This window comes from Homalodisca vitripennis, chromosome 8 (genome assembly GCF_021130785.1).
Source record: "Homalodisca vitripennis isolate AUS2020 chromosome 8, UT_GWSS_2.1, whole genome shotgun sequence".
Classification (NCBI taxonomy): domain Eukaryota; kingdom Metazoa; phylum Arthropoda; class Insecta; order Hemiptera; family Cicadellidae; genus Homalodisca; species Homalodisca vitripennis.
The window spans coordinates 93,250,396-93,267,732 of record NC_060214.1 but is presented as its reverse complement, the minus strand read 5'-3'; the positions used below and the strand labels follow the sequence as shown (position 1 = coordinate 93,267,732).

The window sequence follows — 17,337 nt, the reverse complement described above, 5'->3', positions numbered from 1 at the left end:
GATAAATTACTATCAGAACTTGAATCTTATCTTTCCGTCAGAACTGTCTCTGTCTCCAAGCTCCTTAACGATTTGTCTGTACTTTCACTAGAGTCAGATTTAGCTTAGCAGCAATGCTTTCACTATCTTCGTAGTGAAATTGGGCAGCACAAGAATAACTTTGCTGGTAGCAGAAAGTATGTAAGCACTTATTACGTTCAGTAACCGTATTTAAAAATGCAGGTAATTAAAACATTGATTTGTATGTATAATATTATTATAGCAATATTCTATCGTTTTATTATAACAGAAACATGACGTTTCAAAAACTCGTATCTACCCTCTTCTTCCGACATCAAACCTAAAACGTAAATTAAGCGTGAAAAGTTCAAACAGTTCATAAACATAGCGATGAAGTCATGAACGTCCAAGCAGAAATTATGAAAATTATACATCATAAATATAAACATATATCTAAACGCCAAATCCTTAGAGAAAACAAATCCATTAGAAAAATCATGCGAAAACCCCTACATTACTTGTAACGTACAACATGTTCAACATGACTGCTGTGGTGCAAGTTTGTGAGTTATTTTAAAGTATGAATTTGTTGTGCTCGCCACCAAATAATTTAAATTAAATTGTTTGCTTGCTTAACCTTATGGTTTAGGGTTTAAGATCTGAAGAAGGGAGTAGATACCAGTTCACGAAATGCCGTAGGTTTATTTTATGGAATAGCAATGTTTACTAATAAGTGTACAAGTTATAAAAAGAAATCATTATAACTCGGCCTTTAACTCGGCTGGTAGCTATGTCATGGTGTTACATTGTACCACTTGGACATACGACAATTCTAAAATTCTGGGCAATTCAGATTAACCACGATTGATCTTGTTGCTAGAAATCATGTCCTTTTCCTTGTAAATTGGGGTCAAGTGGAGGGTCTAAAGCGTTACAATTGGCTAGGAATATTCATTTAGGTCCAGTGAGATTAAGCCTACTTATTACTAAATTTAGCTTACGCGGGTCATATCTTAACTAACATTTAGGTTTTCTAGATCACACCTCGTCAAAAAATTGCCCCACACAATTAAATTCTTGAAATATTTCAGCCTTCCTATAGACAGCCATTTTCAGTTAACAGATGATAAACCGAAACTGCCAATAATACTACCTGCCTGTACAGATGAGTGTGGTATTGAGATTGTCTGGCTTAACCAATAATCAATTAATATGAGCAACAATAATTAATATGACTTCTACTCGTATATTACATGCTGGAAGATTTTTGACAGCTAGGGATTTTTCACCTGAAGAAGAGGGTGGATCTCAATCCTCGAAACGCTGTGTTATACTGTTTTGTGACATTTAAATATGACAAATATCACCATCCTTTCTATAAAATGAGGGTTTTATAATGGAACAAAATATACTAAAAATTTGTCTGTTACTGTTACGATAATCTACATCAACAGATGTATTGTAGAGCATTTTTTTCTGTTGATAAGAAATAGCCCGCAATGTCAAGAAAGTTGTTTGACTAACATGAGTAAAACGGTCTTGTAATTACGCAATTATAAAATGATGCCACAGCTAATTTAAATTTCCTCGCCATTAGGAAATGACTCGATAAAATCAATTTTTGTTCTTAGAATGCATATGCGGGAAAGACAATTGCAGAAAGAGCCGTAAATAAACACTGACCACAGAATAAACTGACGTCCAGTTCTATATCTAACAGGATGGTTGTGACGCCTACGTCATACAGGCCGACATGCCGAGTACTGTTATGAGTCAGGACCAAACAATGACAGGGTTTCCCTTAACAGCTGATAAACCACCGCTTGATGTCATCTAAACAGGATGCGCTTGTGGTAGACGTTGCGCCAATTTGGATGTCGTTTCACTGCGATTATCGCTTACATTTCCTTATGCAAATTGATAATAGTTGTATTGTGTTTGCAGCCTAACTACTCCATAAGATAAATAAGGTATTTGATTGTACAGAATTGTTGGAAATGTATTTATGTTTTGTATCCACTCACAACATTATATCCATAGGTCTTAGTTGTTTTATGTCTGTCTGTATGTTGACGTTTTTATTTTTAAATTTACAGGTTATTTGTACTTTATAGAGAAGCATTTTCACATGGCTCTTTATGTATTTATAACCTAGTTATGGCTACAGATGAAAAGAATCTTATTTTATAACGACATATAATTTGTTGATTTAGAATTTATTACATCAAAATCAACTACAAAAAATAAAAATATATGAAACTAGATAAGAAATTAATTTAATAGCTTATTTTTTTCGAGAAAGTTTAAAATATGTTTCTTGTTTTTTCATTTAACAAAGTTTATAGTATATTTTTTAAGTAGAAATACAATTTTTAGTTTTCACCTAGTCCAATAAATTAACAGATTTTAAATTCGTCTTTTAGTTTAATGTTATTATTGGTTTTTATTATTTAAATGTGCTATTTTGAAATTACTGATAAATCTAGAATTCTGTAACTTGAGACTTCTGTATCTTTGGAGTTAAACGTACATCCAGGCGAGACCCTGTTTTGTAAGGTATTTTGTGTTTGACCGATTCAAAGAACCCCAGTCAAACTAAGTAAATCAGGAAAGCTCCTAAACGCGAGACGCATGAGATTAGGGAAAAGTGCAGTACCTGGAATGAAATTTTCTCTCTACCTACTGATGAAGACAAATCAGTCGAGAATGAACATATTTAATTACTCGTAATTGTGCGCAAGCTCGTTCAGATAACTCAACAAGGCAACGTTAAAAGTTATTTAATCTTTAGACATTTAATCTATTATTTAAACCATTTTCGCTTTCTTTAATACATTTCTAGCTTAACCTAAAACTCTGTAAATTAAAAACTATAGTATTATATTTTGCATCCATTTCATAACAGCAGCACTGTTATCAATGTTGGACTTCCATAAAACACAGAAGCTCATATTTTATTCTTTATTTTTTAGTGGCAGTGTATTTCTGCACGTTATTACTTGTATCTATTAATTGTCTTCTCACCTGACGAAGAGGATAGATTTCAATCCTCGAAACTTTGTTGAAATAAATGTAAATGTAAATAAATTGTGTTACCTTCCAACATCAATAACAAACTTTAAAGTAAGGAAAAAGCTTATTTATTTTAATCCAATTTTTACACGTTTATTCATGTTTTGAATTCATAATAAAATTATGAATTTTGTTCTAGTTCTTGAACGCCATAGTATGGTGTTTGTAACAGATAAAGTGCTCAATATCCGTAATACTGCCCAAATATCCACCGCAAACATCGAGATTAAAAAACACACAAAAAACAGAAGAAATATAAAATAAATAATCAGGGAAGTGAATGACGAGAAGGGTGAAATAGGTATAAAGGGAGACACGGGGTATGTGTAAATTAAGTTCATTATTTTCACTTTCCTAAAAACAACATACACATCACGTAATGAAACGCAGAATATAGGAATAAAGATTTGTATTACACATGATGACTCATAGCGTTGTTAATATTAATGTGGTAAACCGCATCGACCCACATTTCTTTATCAGAGTAAACTGTAAACGTTGTTATCAAGTAAAAATTGAGTAAAAATATTATTAATTTACCACTGTGGCATTTTACATATTCTCAGCTAACACCTAAATCTGTCAGTAGTATAAATTTCATAGCTCAAAATTAATTGCTAGTACATTAAAGTTTTCAATTTTTGTCCCTGTGTTTATATATAATACAAACTAAACAAAGATTTTCTTAAAAAAATAAGAACACATTTTTTTATTAGGGTTTTGAATGTTAGGCATACTACATTTAAAATTTTCTTCCAATTATGCCACTTTTGTAAAATTTTCCTGATAGTTTCACAGCTATCATTGATACTTAGAAATGTTTAAGTTATAGAGTAAAAAATTATTCTTTGATGTCTGGAATCCACAATAGAATTTTTTTTCAATTTTAAAGTCATCTTAGAGTATTATAAATGGACAAAAAAGTATAACAAATTCTGATCAAAAGGATCACATATCCTCAACATTACTATCTAATAAAAATATGATTGAAAACAGTTTTATATGTTTACTCTTTTATAATATATAGCTACAACTTTTCATTGATATTTTATAATATTTCTCTCATGTATCATTACAATTATATGCGGTTCTGTGGAAGTTAAATACGACGATTTCGAAGTACTTTTCAGTACTTATTTGAAAATAATCGTATTTATCAGACACAGATTCGTCAAAATTTGGATGAAAGCCTAAACATGAAATAAAATAAAGATTCTTGAAATTTTTTCGTAGTATTTTATTATTAGCATGCGTGAAATTTCATCATAGAGTTTTGAAAGATTTAGAATATTTTAGCGTGGATGTCTCTTGGAGTTCATATTTCTAAGAAAATACTGAGAGAATAACATTTGGTTATAGGGTGTCTGCGGAAGAAACATAATTATGATCAGGGACATCTGGTTGGCTCTTTTGAGACAAGATGCGATACTTCATGAAGTAGGGAAAGTGCAGTGGGTGAAATCAGGGGAAGTGAGGGAAAAATCAGTTATTTGTGAGTCATTTTCTGTTCTGCTAATAATCTCTTCACTGATACAGACATTTGAAAATACAATGCGGGTTCTGAAAAGATTATTTTCATTATACAAATCTGTCGATAAATTGTCTTAAATTATTTATTTATTCGAATACTGATGTTCAATCCAGGGCACTTTCTACGTAAACAAATTTAAAAGTGAGCACCGCCAAATCATAGAACCACAACTGTTCAAAAAACTTGTACATTCTTCATTTAACTTACAGCTGGAACTATTATTTTCCTAGCCTACTGTGATGTCGTACAACAGGGTTTACCAACTAGTTTCCATAATTATTTCTTAAAGATGGTTCCGAGAAGTTCGATATGAACAAAATTAAAAATAACAAATTCTGTATTTATACAGGTAAAGTTAGGACCACATGGCCCTTTCTTACACTTAACCAGCGACAACAACAAATTAAAAATTTCAATTAAATTAAATATTACCTTATGAATAAAAATTAACGAAATAATTACATTTAAATAACGTGGAGAAGTTATTATAATACTTTAACACGGAGAAATAAAAAATGTAACAAATTAATAAACTATTTCTGTAAATCTTAAAAACGTATTAAACAAAATGATAGTTTTAAAATGCACATAAAACTAAAGTAGTTATAACTAATTATTCCTAATAAGTCCTAACTTTAATCTCCACACAATCTCTCATTCATCCCTCTCCAAGTGCCACGCCCACAGCATCTCAGATCGGACCTGCCCTACTAACCCCTTGATATATATATATATATATCATTTTCTGTGTATTGATGTTTTATGTTTATTTTGTTCTTATAGCCCTATTTATAATTTGTAATTTCCTGAAAGCCGAAATATAGAAACTGTTTAATTTAAACAATTGAAATTTTTATATTTCCTATTGTTTAAGATATTTCGGAAATTACAAATTATAAATAGGGCTATAAGAACAAAATAAACATAAAACATCAACACACAGAAAATGAAAATTAAGAAAATAGAAATGTATATATATATATATATATATATATATATATATTTCACTGAGAAGAAAATCCCGTCTAAATGTGGTGAGATGATTTTGTACCTTCATTATTTATTGAAATGATGAGCATTATGCAAGTTGACAAATCATCGACTTGCAAAACACTGAGGGGGAGTGAAGGACACAGACAAACAAGTAATTACAATTGACTCACAATGATCGAGAGTAGTCCATAAATAAATGCTCCGTGGGAACCGTGATGGTGCGTGTCGAAATAATACTAAAGGAACTCAGCGTTCGCTCGCCATTCGCTCATTAAGGGAAGTAAGTCCGGGGACAGGTCTGTAAAGGCAAGGCATGAAAGGGTGTGAATGGCCCTGGAGATATCAGGCAGGATTAGCTCCGGAATGCGGGGATTGCATTCACAGTGCCGTAGCTAGGCGGTTGAGCACCCCTCCCTATGAAACGTAGAATTTGTTACCAATTTGTATAATTGTAGAAATGTACTCACTTGTATACCTCCGAGAGATATTGAAAGGATAAAAATAGTATATTGAAGCAATTATGTAGAATTTGGCGAAGGATGGTTTTAAAAATAAATTTGTAAATAATTTAAAAACATTGCCTCATTCTAAATTTAAAACAGTATCCGGTATGTCTCAAACTTTCTACGAATTCTTTATTAAAGACCAACAATTTTCGCAAATTCTAAGCAGCAATCACTTTTAACTTTTAAAGAACTGTCCCTACCATTTTGTCATATCTACTGAAAATGGCTAGGTTGGAAAAATGAAATTTATAAATTAATCATTACTTTTAGTTCTATTATTCTACAAAAAAATAATTATTTGAATTGAACTAACACATATATTTTATGTTTTGATGTTAATTTTGATTTATTAATTAAAATTTTAGCGAAGATTATTAATTAGAGGGGTCTTGATGAAGGCTAGTTCTAATTTTACCTGCTGCTCTAAATAATTTTGAATTTAATTTAATCCATTACTTTTATAAAGTGGGCTATTGATTTGGTTAATGTCGTAAGCTCTTGAAAACCTGTATTAAAAAGACAATGAATCACTTTAGAGTTTAACAATATTTCTAATAACATTCTAACCAAGAATTAGTTTGTAGCATTGCATACAATCTGAAGAAGAATGACACTTCGCATAAATTGCATTCCATGAAATAACTGTTATGGAATTATCTTTTAACTAACATTTTGCAAATAACTATATAGAGTAATAAAAAAGTAAACTAATCTGACAAGATTTAAGTGTATAAAAATAAACAAAACAACAAGCGGGTTTTCTCATCTATGGCAAAATCTAGCAGCAATAAAACATTACTTGTGAAACGTAGTTTTGTTTTCAGGTACATAAAACAAGTGACATTTATATCTTCTTCGGTGCAGTTATTTGATCTTACATGTGTCAGAAAATGAACCGAAGTTAATTAATTTTGACAAATTACATCTCAGAACATGACCTTGCTATTTGTATAATTTGACATTTTTTCCTCATCTAAAGTGGGGTATATGAAGAAATTAAAAATCTGACATTTTTCAAATGACCTTTACCGTAACGTAGAGAAAAGACTCTCCAACCGAGAAGTCACGGGTTCGATTTCTGGGGAAGCCAATAAAAATTTGAAAGTGGGTTTGGACTGTTTTTTCCGCAAAAACATTTAGTGTGATACTTAAAATGACAATTTCAATGATCGCGAGTGCCCCGGGCCCCCCCCCGCACCAAATACGGCCCTGAATCCTTTCCCCAGCTCCAGAGGTCTCGCCTGACGATTTGTAAGGACGCCCGGTGGTCACTTCCTAGTGTCGCCTGCTCGGCTTGGCAGCATAAGGTAAACATCTTAGCGGTTTTGGTCACTTCTTGTGTTTCTTAAGTGGTTTACCACCTTCATGACAACAATCCGTAGCGGACAAGGCATGGAGGGATAGCTGTATTAGTAAGGTCGAGGAGTTGAATTTTTCAACAACCGGAACCACATTATTCATATTATTCTTATGGGTCAAGGCATACAGTAACCGTGTTTTTCATTGCCTGTAAGATAATAGAATTCAATGTCAAATATCTGTATTATTTAGTTATTCATATTCGAATTAGCTAAGACAAGTTCAGATAACAAGATATAAAGACTGAAAATATACGCGATATGAATATAACCGGTTGGTTTTATGTGTGAAGCTAAAAAAGGTAGGAGTGAAGTACGCTACATTAGGTGGTGCTTCATTGAAGTTCTATGCACAATTTCAAGTCCATAGCTATATATGTTAATATGTCACATACTGAAATGTCATAAGATTGTACTTAGTTTGATACTATTTTAATTATCTGTGATTTTCTCGTGGCCAACATAGCTACACATAAGACTGGCATAAAATTATCACTACAGGTTGAGTAAAATTTCATGAAGTGACATGCACCATCATCGAACTCAATTTTGCCTTTGATGGACATAAAGTGTCATGCACAATTTTTAAGTCTGTATGTCAATGCCTTTCCGAAATGCGGTACGGACAGGCATACAGACAGACATAAACGACATTTTCAGTCTGTTGAGTGATACGCTTCGCTAACTCTCAGCCAATAAATATGATCTGGGAAAAATGTATCATTTATGATTCTGCGCTGCCTTATCATTTCAACCCCAATGCGCTATTGACGATACATTCTTTCTTCGCATATTATCTTGCTCGTTTGTACCCTAACTATACCTCCTCTTTTCTACAATCAATATTGTTTTTTTAATAACTTTACAATAAATGGCAATCATAAATTACATCATTAATGGCATTCTTCTTGTTCATTCTCTATTGATTTTGTCTACAATATTCTCTTGGGTGTTGTTAGATGATTAATTTTTTGGCTAATATAACACAATCTCATCCAATTGAAAAAACCTTCCTCTAAAAAAAGTTTGAATAAATTTATTTGGCTTTATTCAAAGTAACAGGTTAAATTTCTAATATATGAATATATTTTAGGAGGGAGGTTCTATTCTCCTCATCCCAACCATAGTTAAGCCCCTGAAGTGAAGTATATTGAGTACTGTAAATCTAATACATATTAAGTCGAATAGTGCCGTAACTATGACTTGGTTTTGGGAGGAGGGGGGAATAGGAGTAAATCTGACTAATGAGCACAATAGACTTTGGTATGGATGGAATCTAAATATATCTAAGTTTGAATAAATTTATTTGGCTTTATTCAAAGTAACAGGTTAAATTTCTAATAAATGAATATACTCGTATTTTAGGGGGAGGTTCTATTCTCCTCATCCCACCTACATAGTTAAGCCCCTGAAGTCAAGTATATTGAGTACTGTAATTCTAATGGCCACAGAGTAAACATAAAAGGAAATGATACCCTAAAATAAACATAGTTGACTGAGTCGTAATTTACTTCACTGAATACACACGACTCGAACGTATTAAAGAAAAATTCATTCACGTGGTTCAAACATTTTATAGTACTTAATCCGACCTCCGAGTTTAAAGATATCTCTACGGCCAAGTATTGTGTGGGCAGTGTATTGAGCGTGAAGCTTAAACAAAGATGAAAATAGCTTAACAAACTTAAACAAACGATTGATGTGTTTAAATTATCAGTTTAGTTTAAAGCAGATGTTGGCAGCATACGATTGTTTCCGGCCATCAACGTGTTTTAATTAGCATGAGCCTAAACAAACGATAAAAACGGCCAAACAAACGTACACAATTATTGTAATAATTTTAGACAGCTTCGTCCAGTAGACGTCAGCTATGAATCTAATACACCCTAGAATATGGACACCAATATATTTGACTATAATTTGTAGTCAAATAAAGAAAGATGATGGCCAAACAAATTCGTATATAAACTTTAAAAAATACATACAAACTTTCTGAACTCAACGTTGGCATCTTGACGAAACTCAGAAACTGGTTGTTGGATTAAATATTATTTTTAGGACAATTCCAGTTTATTAATTTATATTTCTTTTTCAAAACAAAATGCATGTGCCAAGAAATGTTGGACATGTACATTCAATACATTTCTCTTCTTAAACTGGAAAGATCTTTGATGCAAACCGACAGCTCTATACATTACCGTAAACTGGATGTAAAATAAACAAGATGATATTCTTCTTAAATTAATATAATTCCGGTTCTTCATCCATAAATCTACTACCTATAAGAGCGTTTACTTGATTTCCTTTACCCCATATCACTTATAAACGTCCAATTGAAACAATTTAATGAATCCAAGGATTTCAAGTAATTCAATTGAAAGTATTAATTGTTTAAGGTTTGTGTCAATAGATTTTGTTTTTTTGAGGTGGGCACTCAAAATCACTGCCAGGTCAAAAAAGAGTTTGAGAAATGAGTGATAGGGGCTCCAATTTTCCCTAAACTCGCCTTCCAAATATATTTGTTCTATTACCTACTGGACTTTTCTGATTAAAATATCACAGACAACACTATAATCTTTTATATGTATCATTAACGTTGAATTAAAAGGGTAAAAGTTTTAAAAACATTTGCTATCGTCACGTATTTCAAGACACGACGTTTCGAGAACTACTAACTACTGCCTTCTTCAGGTTTCAAATTTTAAAAATACAATGGTAATAATGCAAAAACGTAACAAGTTTTTTTAGTTTTTGCACGATTCACTTTATGTTTTAGTACTTTACAACTGAAGAAGACAGTTGACACTAATTCTCGAAACTTCGTGATTCTATTGTTATAACAATGTTAATTGTAATAAGCGACAGTTTGTTATCTATTTATCCTTTTAAGATGCAATATTTATCCTTTTTTTAGACACATAAAAATAACAGTCGCCAAAAATGTTTATTTAAAGTAAATAATTAAACATTATTCAGTATTACTAATATCTTATTATTACACATGAGCAATAATAACGTTGAATCGGGTTTTGCTATCCAGAAGGCCGATTCACAATGTTAGGCCCGCTATATAACTTACTACTGTATACATCGTGACTGTTACTATAAGTTTGTTTTGGTGGCACTACTGAGACTGGCGATATAAACTCAATAAGTGCAAATATGCCTTGCAACCATCTGATAACCTGACTGTGTTATCGGTGCATGGGTGATTACAGATACAGTCACACAATCGTTATAAGCCTTATTGATAAGATAATACACTGTTATTGTTTATAAGCACAACGTGTTCCTACATGAACACAATTGATTGATGTGTTACTAGCACTATAACAATAAAATTCTGCTACTCTTGCACAAGGAGAATTTATTAAACTACCGTTGGTGATATAGCTAGAGTAAAATTTGGCTGAGCATCAGCGAAGTCTACCACTCGAGAGGTCGTCAAAATGTTATTTCTGTCTGTCTGTCTATCCACACGTTATTTCGACACCAACAAGATTGAGTTCATGTTCGTGCATTTGCAGACATGGGTTTTGGCTGAGCGTCATTGAAGTCTGTCACTAAGTAAGCTGGCACAATTTCTTTTTTGTCTGCTGGCGATGTAAACATTCATATTCTGTGTGACTGTCTGTTTGTCTGTCCGCAGAACAACTCATGGCTGAAATCTGCAATAGACGAAGATGGAATAGATGAATGTAACCTCGGAAAAGCCTATTACGCGACAAAGGTATTTAAAAGTTAAAAGTCGGTTTACATATGTTTAAACAGTTAAATTGCTTTACTATTCATTAAATTCATTCTGTATTTTTATCAAATATACAATATTAAAGATGATGATTTTATAGTTGAGTACTTTTCAGTTTACTGCTTTAAAAAGTACTTTAGTCGTTAAAATTAAAATTCTAAATCTAATATTAAAATCTAAATCAATATTCAGATATAGAATTTAATTTTTATTCAATATATGGTGTGTCATACTATAAATGTACTGCTTTAGGATAAACGCTCAAGGAATTCACTTGATCTACTATTAATATACTATTGTACTAGATGTTTAACAAAAATTGCGTGCAATGAACATGAACACAATGAAAATTATTGGTTGAGCGTTAGCAAAGCCTATCACTCTAGTGGCTGGAACAAATTCATTTCTGACTTTTGGCCCAACGTTATCTCGAGAACGAACGGGCTTAAGATTTTACATGAACTTCTATAATTTTTGCAGTTCATTCATATATGAGCAACATTAAGTTATATTATAGAGCATGTTATTCAATAGGATTTGGCTGAGCTTCAGCGAAACACTGGTCTTGTGTGTAAACATGATGGCAACGAAAACAATTCACAGTAAATACATTTGTATACAAACTGAGTACAATCATGTGTTTTTTTTTTTAACATTTTACATATTAACACATGTAGTATGGTTCAATGAACTATATATTTGAAATTTTGCATGCAACATTGCCTGCTACTGGACCTATAGAGTGGCGTACTCGTACTTTGATATAAAATAACAGTAATATATTAAAGGTTTGTGATTATGGTACTAATTCGAGGTCATTAATTAGTGAGTATAAAATCATTTAATTTTAAATTTTATCATTTTTTACACAAAAAAATTAATAATTGTCATTAAATACATTAGTCGAACTCATTGTTATACGTATTTTATAATTTATCCCTTAATCTGTTTATTCATGTGTTAAATTTGGAATTGAAATAATCAAAATGATAATCAGCAAAACCAATTTTGTGATGGTTGATGATTTAAAAACAATTACATTTAAACATGGGTTTGAACGCACTGTACTCTCAAAGTGTTCTCAAAGTCGCTTGTCATAATTGTTAGGAAATTTTTTTTTAATTAACTTTTTAAGTCTTTTCCGGAAATTCGCCATCATCCAGTGAAACAAAAAAAAAAACCTTTGTTATCGTTCACTAAACGATGGCAAATGTCCGGAAAAATCCTTTTTCCTTCACAATCCTACCGTCGTCAAAACTAAATTTCAAACAAAGAGTTAAGTTAAACTCATTGACTGATTTTTAGTTACAGATAACTCAATACGGGGAGTTAGTCTTTTGGAGTTATAATCGTGAATGTTTTCTATATACAACAGATTACGGTACCTCACGTAACTTCCCACCCACGGCTCAAACTCACGACCTCCGAAACCGAATCTCTATCCCCTGAGAAAGCGACACAATTGGAACTAAATCCTACAGATCTGTTACTATCACTTTATGTGCAGGACTAGAAATCTGGTTGATCCGACCGAAGCGAAAGTCGCCGGAATTAATTGGATGGAAACAGATTGCTGTTGAACTGTTCCCATAGCATTTATAGCCGAGACGACACAGCTGTTACTGCGGTTTATGGGCCTGGAGGTTCAGATGAAAGTGGTGAGTATTACAAGTGGCGCTACATTATGGGTTTGTCCATTTCACTACGTCATCATTGAGGTATCTGCATTCGATCACGGAGCTTTGGATCACGATGATTCTTGAAACACAATTTGAAAAATAAATAGCTGAAACTGCTTGGATGCAGGATTGTCCCGGAGGTAAAGAGTCGCCTTATAACAAAATTATATACTAAGATCCTATATTAATGTGCAGATTTTCATTTATTAATCAAACCGTTAAGGTGTAAGTCACCCCGGCACGTTTTTACAATCTTTCCTCGTGCACTCAAGAAGAAATATAACTGTTCAAAATACCAATATGTTACCACTATTCTTCTAAACACTATTTACAAACAATAACCCCTGTCTACTTTCTTAGGCCAGTGTTGCATTGCACTATTTAAATTTAACATGTGGAATACATTTCAAAACAGAATTGTAATTGTAATTTGAAATATTTAAATACGAGACTATTTGGTTCCGTTTTGAATGATATAAAATATTGTTACCCGTTCTACACCAAGACCGTTGCTTTTTCTTTTATTGTAAGAGCTACATTTCCGTTTTTTAATAATCTTCGTGGTTGAAAATAAAACAACATTTTGTGAAAGATAAATCAGTGATCTATATGGGTTTAATTGTAACGTATTTCAGGTAAAATTGATGCAGAATTTCTAGTAGAGCAATTTTAAAACATATTTATAACATTCTCACCAATAAAAAAGTATTAAACGTAATACAGAGTTAAAGGCGATGGTTATTTTCATGTACGAGCAACAACATTGAAAGACATATTTAGATTCAAGTAATAAACAATCAGGGAACCACATTGGCAGGATCATATTATTACAAATATTTTGGTTTGTTTAAGGATAAGTTTACGCTTTACAAAACATGTCCATGTATAAGTTTTGAATGTCTATGGACGTATCTAAAAAACAAAAATTTTAAGATTATAAATATTTGAAAGTAAAAAGTAGCAGTAAACAGTATCGTCCTAAATTCTATTTCCGTTTGGCTAAGATTGTTCAATGTGGGTTCAGCAAAGGGTTTTTTTACAAAAATGTTGAGTTGCATCCCTTTAAAATTACCTTCCCTAAGACACAAAATTATTTTAAAAATAGTTTTTAATGTTTTGAAATTTTTTATATAAATTTCAAGTAGTATTTAGGGACAATGTATAATCAGATCCAAAAATGAATTTCTCTTCACGAAACAAAAAATTACCCAAACAGTAGAGAAACTTAAAAATTATTAAAATAAAAATATCCAAACGAGGCCCATATTTTCATGAGCCTGTAAAGGCTATATTAGAGCAGAAATTCATTTAGTTTTTGATTAAAAATATATTAAATGGGGCTACATAACAAAACAAACGTACATAAATTTTGGTTTCAAATGGTAATTGTAGACGACATAATATATACTTACTTGTTATTATTTCATCTAGTCCAGTTATATTCGGATTAGACTAGCAGTTTATAAGCAACAAACTATTATTTATATACCAAAAGATCGCTTATATATAGGATCAATAGTTCAAAATGAAGAAATTTAACATACAATACCTACTGTAAAACACATTACATAAAAAAAACAATGCTTTGTAACTTTTCCTAAATAGGTTGAAAATGGATGGAAAAGGTTCCTACAGCCTTCTAAAATTACCGAATTATATGAACAATAATCTAACATTTAAAAATGTCCAAACATAATTATTTTAAGACGACGCGATTATTATATTTATGTTAAAGAAACTAGGTGCAAATCCCCCTAGCACTTGTAACGGATAAATGAAGTTAACGTTAATATTTTCAAAACTAAGTGTAGTAAAAAAAGATTTCAAAATTTTTTAACTCCAGTCTAAAATCTTTCGAATGATGATGACAAAGCGTTTTGAAGCGAACAAGTAAACTAATTGATACGATTTGTAAAGGTTTCAGCACGAATAAACTCTTTTACACTGGCGTATACAATAATTACTTATAGGTTTTTAAGAACGTCGGAAATGAATTTTGCACATTGTAGTTAAATAAACTTTTAAACTTGAATTATAATTATAATTTGAAAGGGAATACTAGAGTCTAATTAACGATCCTAAAAATCCATTCTATATTTTACCAACGATACTAGAAATTTTACCAACCAAAAATAGTCTATTGCATCATGTGTTCAAAATTATGTTATATGTTTATCATTTTTGTTGTTATATTTTGAGATCAACATAGCCTACTGGCTTAGTCCCAAAACGTGTCAGCCATAAATAAAAAAAATGTTTTTTTAAATATGTATATTATACCTATTTTGTGAATTTCCAATAAAAGTGTGCAATATAAATTACATACTTTGAACACAACAGTATAATAATTTTTCCGGTAACTTAAAATATTGTCACAAATACATAAATAGAGTTTTTTTACTTTGTTGAAATACATTGTTACTGTTATCAAACAATACGACTTACCAGCAGAAGTGGACCGCTAGTATATCCAGGTTGGGCACGGACGCACAGACACTCACAGACTGAACCACGCTGTCCGGGGAAGCCGCCTTCACTCCCCTCCACGCGCCAACACTCGCACTTTCCGCCGCTTCCGAACCGGATACACTCCCGCTCTCCCTTGTCCGGCACTACTTGGTCGCCGACTGTGAAGAGTGAAGAGGATACCGGACAGATGGGCTTCTTGGGTGTCTGCATGTTTTTACACAGGATAAAAACTTCGAGAAGTTTCTTCGGTAAATTGAGAGACTCGCGATGTCTTTGAAATCATCACCGGAGGGTTTTGAAGTCACGTGATTTGTTGCACGCCTTTCTCATATTCCAACAAACTTTTGTACAACTCTTTTTATCGTGCTTGCATTCGTACACGGTCTAGTCTTGGAGCCGAGATCCAATTTACATTGTATAAACAGAAAACCTGGATTTTTTTAAAAGAAATCGATCGTCAGCCGCACTAGTTTTAATGGAGGTTAATGTGGGGGTATTGAAAGGGTTAAAAATATAAAACTTATTTTTTTCTCATAACACAAGTTTCTTAGATTGACACATTAAAACTGAACGTCAGACACATCGATGAATGTAATATTACAATAAGACAATCAGATAAAGAGAGAAAGTTCCCACTTTCAACCAAACAGTCGGTCTGTATATGGTTATCCAATGCTCATTTAACATTTATTTAAAGATTGGTTTTAAGTGTGTCCAGTTCAAAAATATAATCTGAGAAAAAAGTTTAATACAAATTTTTAACCCTTTTGGTACCTTACATTTTCGACCTCCACAAAAACTGGCTATTTCCGTCTAAGAAGATATAACTATATATATTTCACAAAAAACTAAGTTGTTCGTTTACGCAATGGAAATTAGTTCTCGGTTGCTGGAATTATTAATAACATATCGTATTTATTTACACAGTTCATTTATAACAACATATGGATTTCGATCATTTTAAAATTAGTCAACTATACCATAAACAATAATGGTCCATTTAGGTTATTAACTTATGGTCACAGTGTAAAAGTTAAAATTCTGTTAATCTTTCGTCCTAATTTTCTTTAAATATCCATAAACGTTTAAGTAGTTTTCAATATTGCAACGTTATTGTTACAGAAAGAATATAAAAGACTTTATAACGAGTAACTAAATTAGTAAAAATGTATATATGCGTGAGGAGTTCAATAAAATTAAAGAGTGATGTAGGAACAATTTGAGGTTGGCATCACTGAAATGAGCCTTTTTTCAGCTGATGAGTTAACATTGCTGTATTCATAACCTCAAAATTAAGTTTTATAGGGAAATCCCATTAATTTGTTAAAAGGTTCTACACGAGTAGAACAACGTTATGTAGTTAGCATTTTACATGGATGGAAGAAAAAATCGACTTTATACTCTAAATTGTAGTAATTTTAAAGTGAAAGTTCCATAAACCGCAATAATGTTTTTCAAAATGAGCGAGTCTCAATAATTGACGCGCACCGCACTGATGATTTCAATCTGTAATTTCCTTAATTAAATTTTGAATTATTAACATTATTCGTGCATAGAATAAAAAGAAAACACTATTAAACTCTTTTATGATTAAGGCGGACGCTGAATGGAAGAAAGAGATTTTAGAGAAAAGATTATGGATTTTAAAGAAGAGGTGCGATTTACCAGCATGACAATGCTCGTTACATGCTGCTCAACTAACGAAGAAACCATGAAAAATGAGTTGAAAGCCGATACCTCATTCCATCTACACCCCTTACGTAACGCCGACTTGTTTTCACTTGTTTGACCCTCTGAAAAGGTGTTACTTGCAAAGAATATCAACTTATGTCAAGCAACTTGTGAAGAATAGAGTCAATGACAAAGATGAAGATGTTTCTTCAGCAGGAATAATAAAGCAAAGTATTCATTTGGACAAGTGCATCAATGTGTATGGGGATTATATAAATAGTGGGGAAATTTATATTATGTAAAATAAGGC

General features: G+C 32.0%; 1 protein-coding gene across 1 annotated transcript in view; it reads right to left on the bottom strand.

The window, feature by feature from the left end:
* The window catches only part of LOC124367750, a 74,560-nt gene extending 59,123 nt beyond the window's left edge, over positions 1-15,437 (bottom strand). Inside the window, exon 1 of the mRNA XM_046824834.1 lies at positions 15,333-15,437. The gene's annotated coding sequence lies outside the window, so the exon portion shown is untranslated. The remainder of the gene's footprint in view (positions 1-15,332) is intronic.
* Between the last annotated feature and the right edge of the window lie 1,900 nt (positions 15,438-17,337).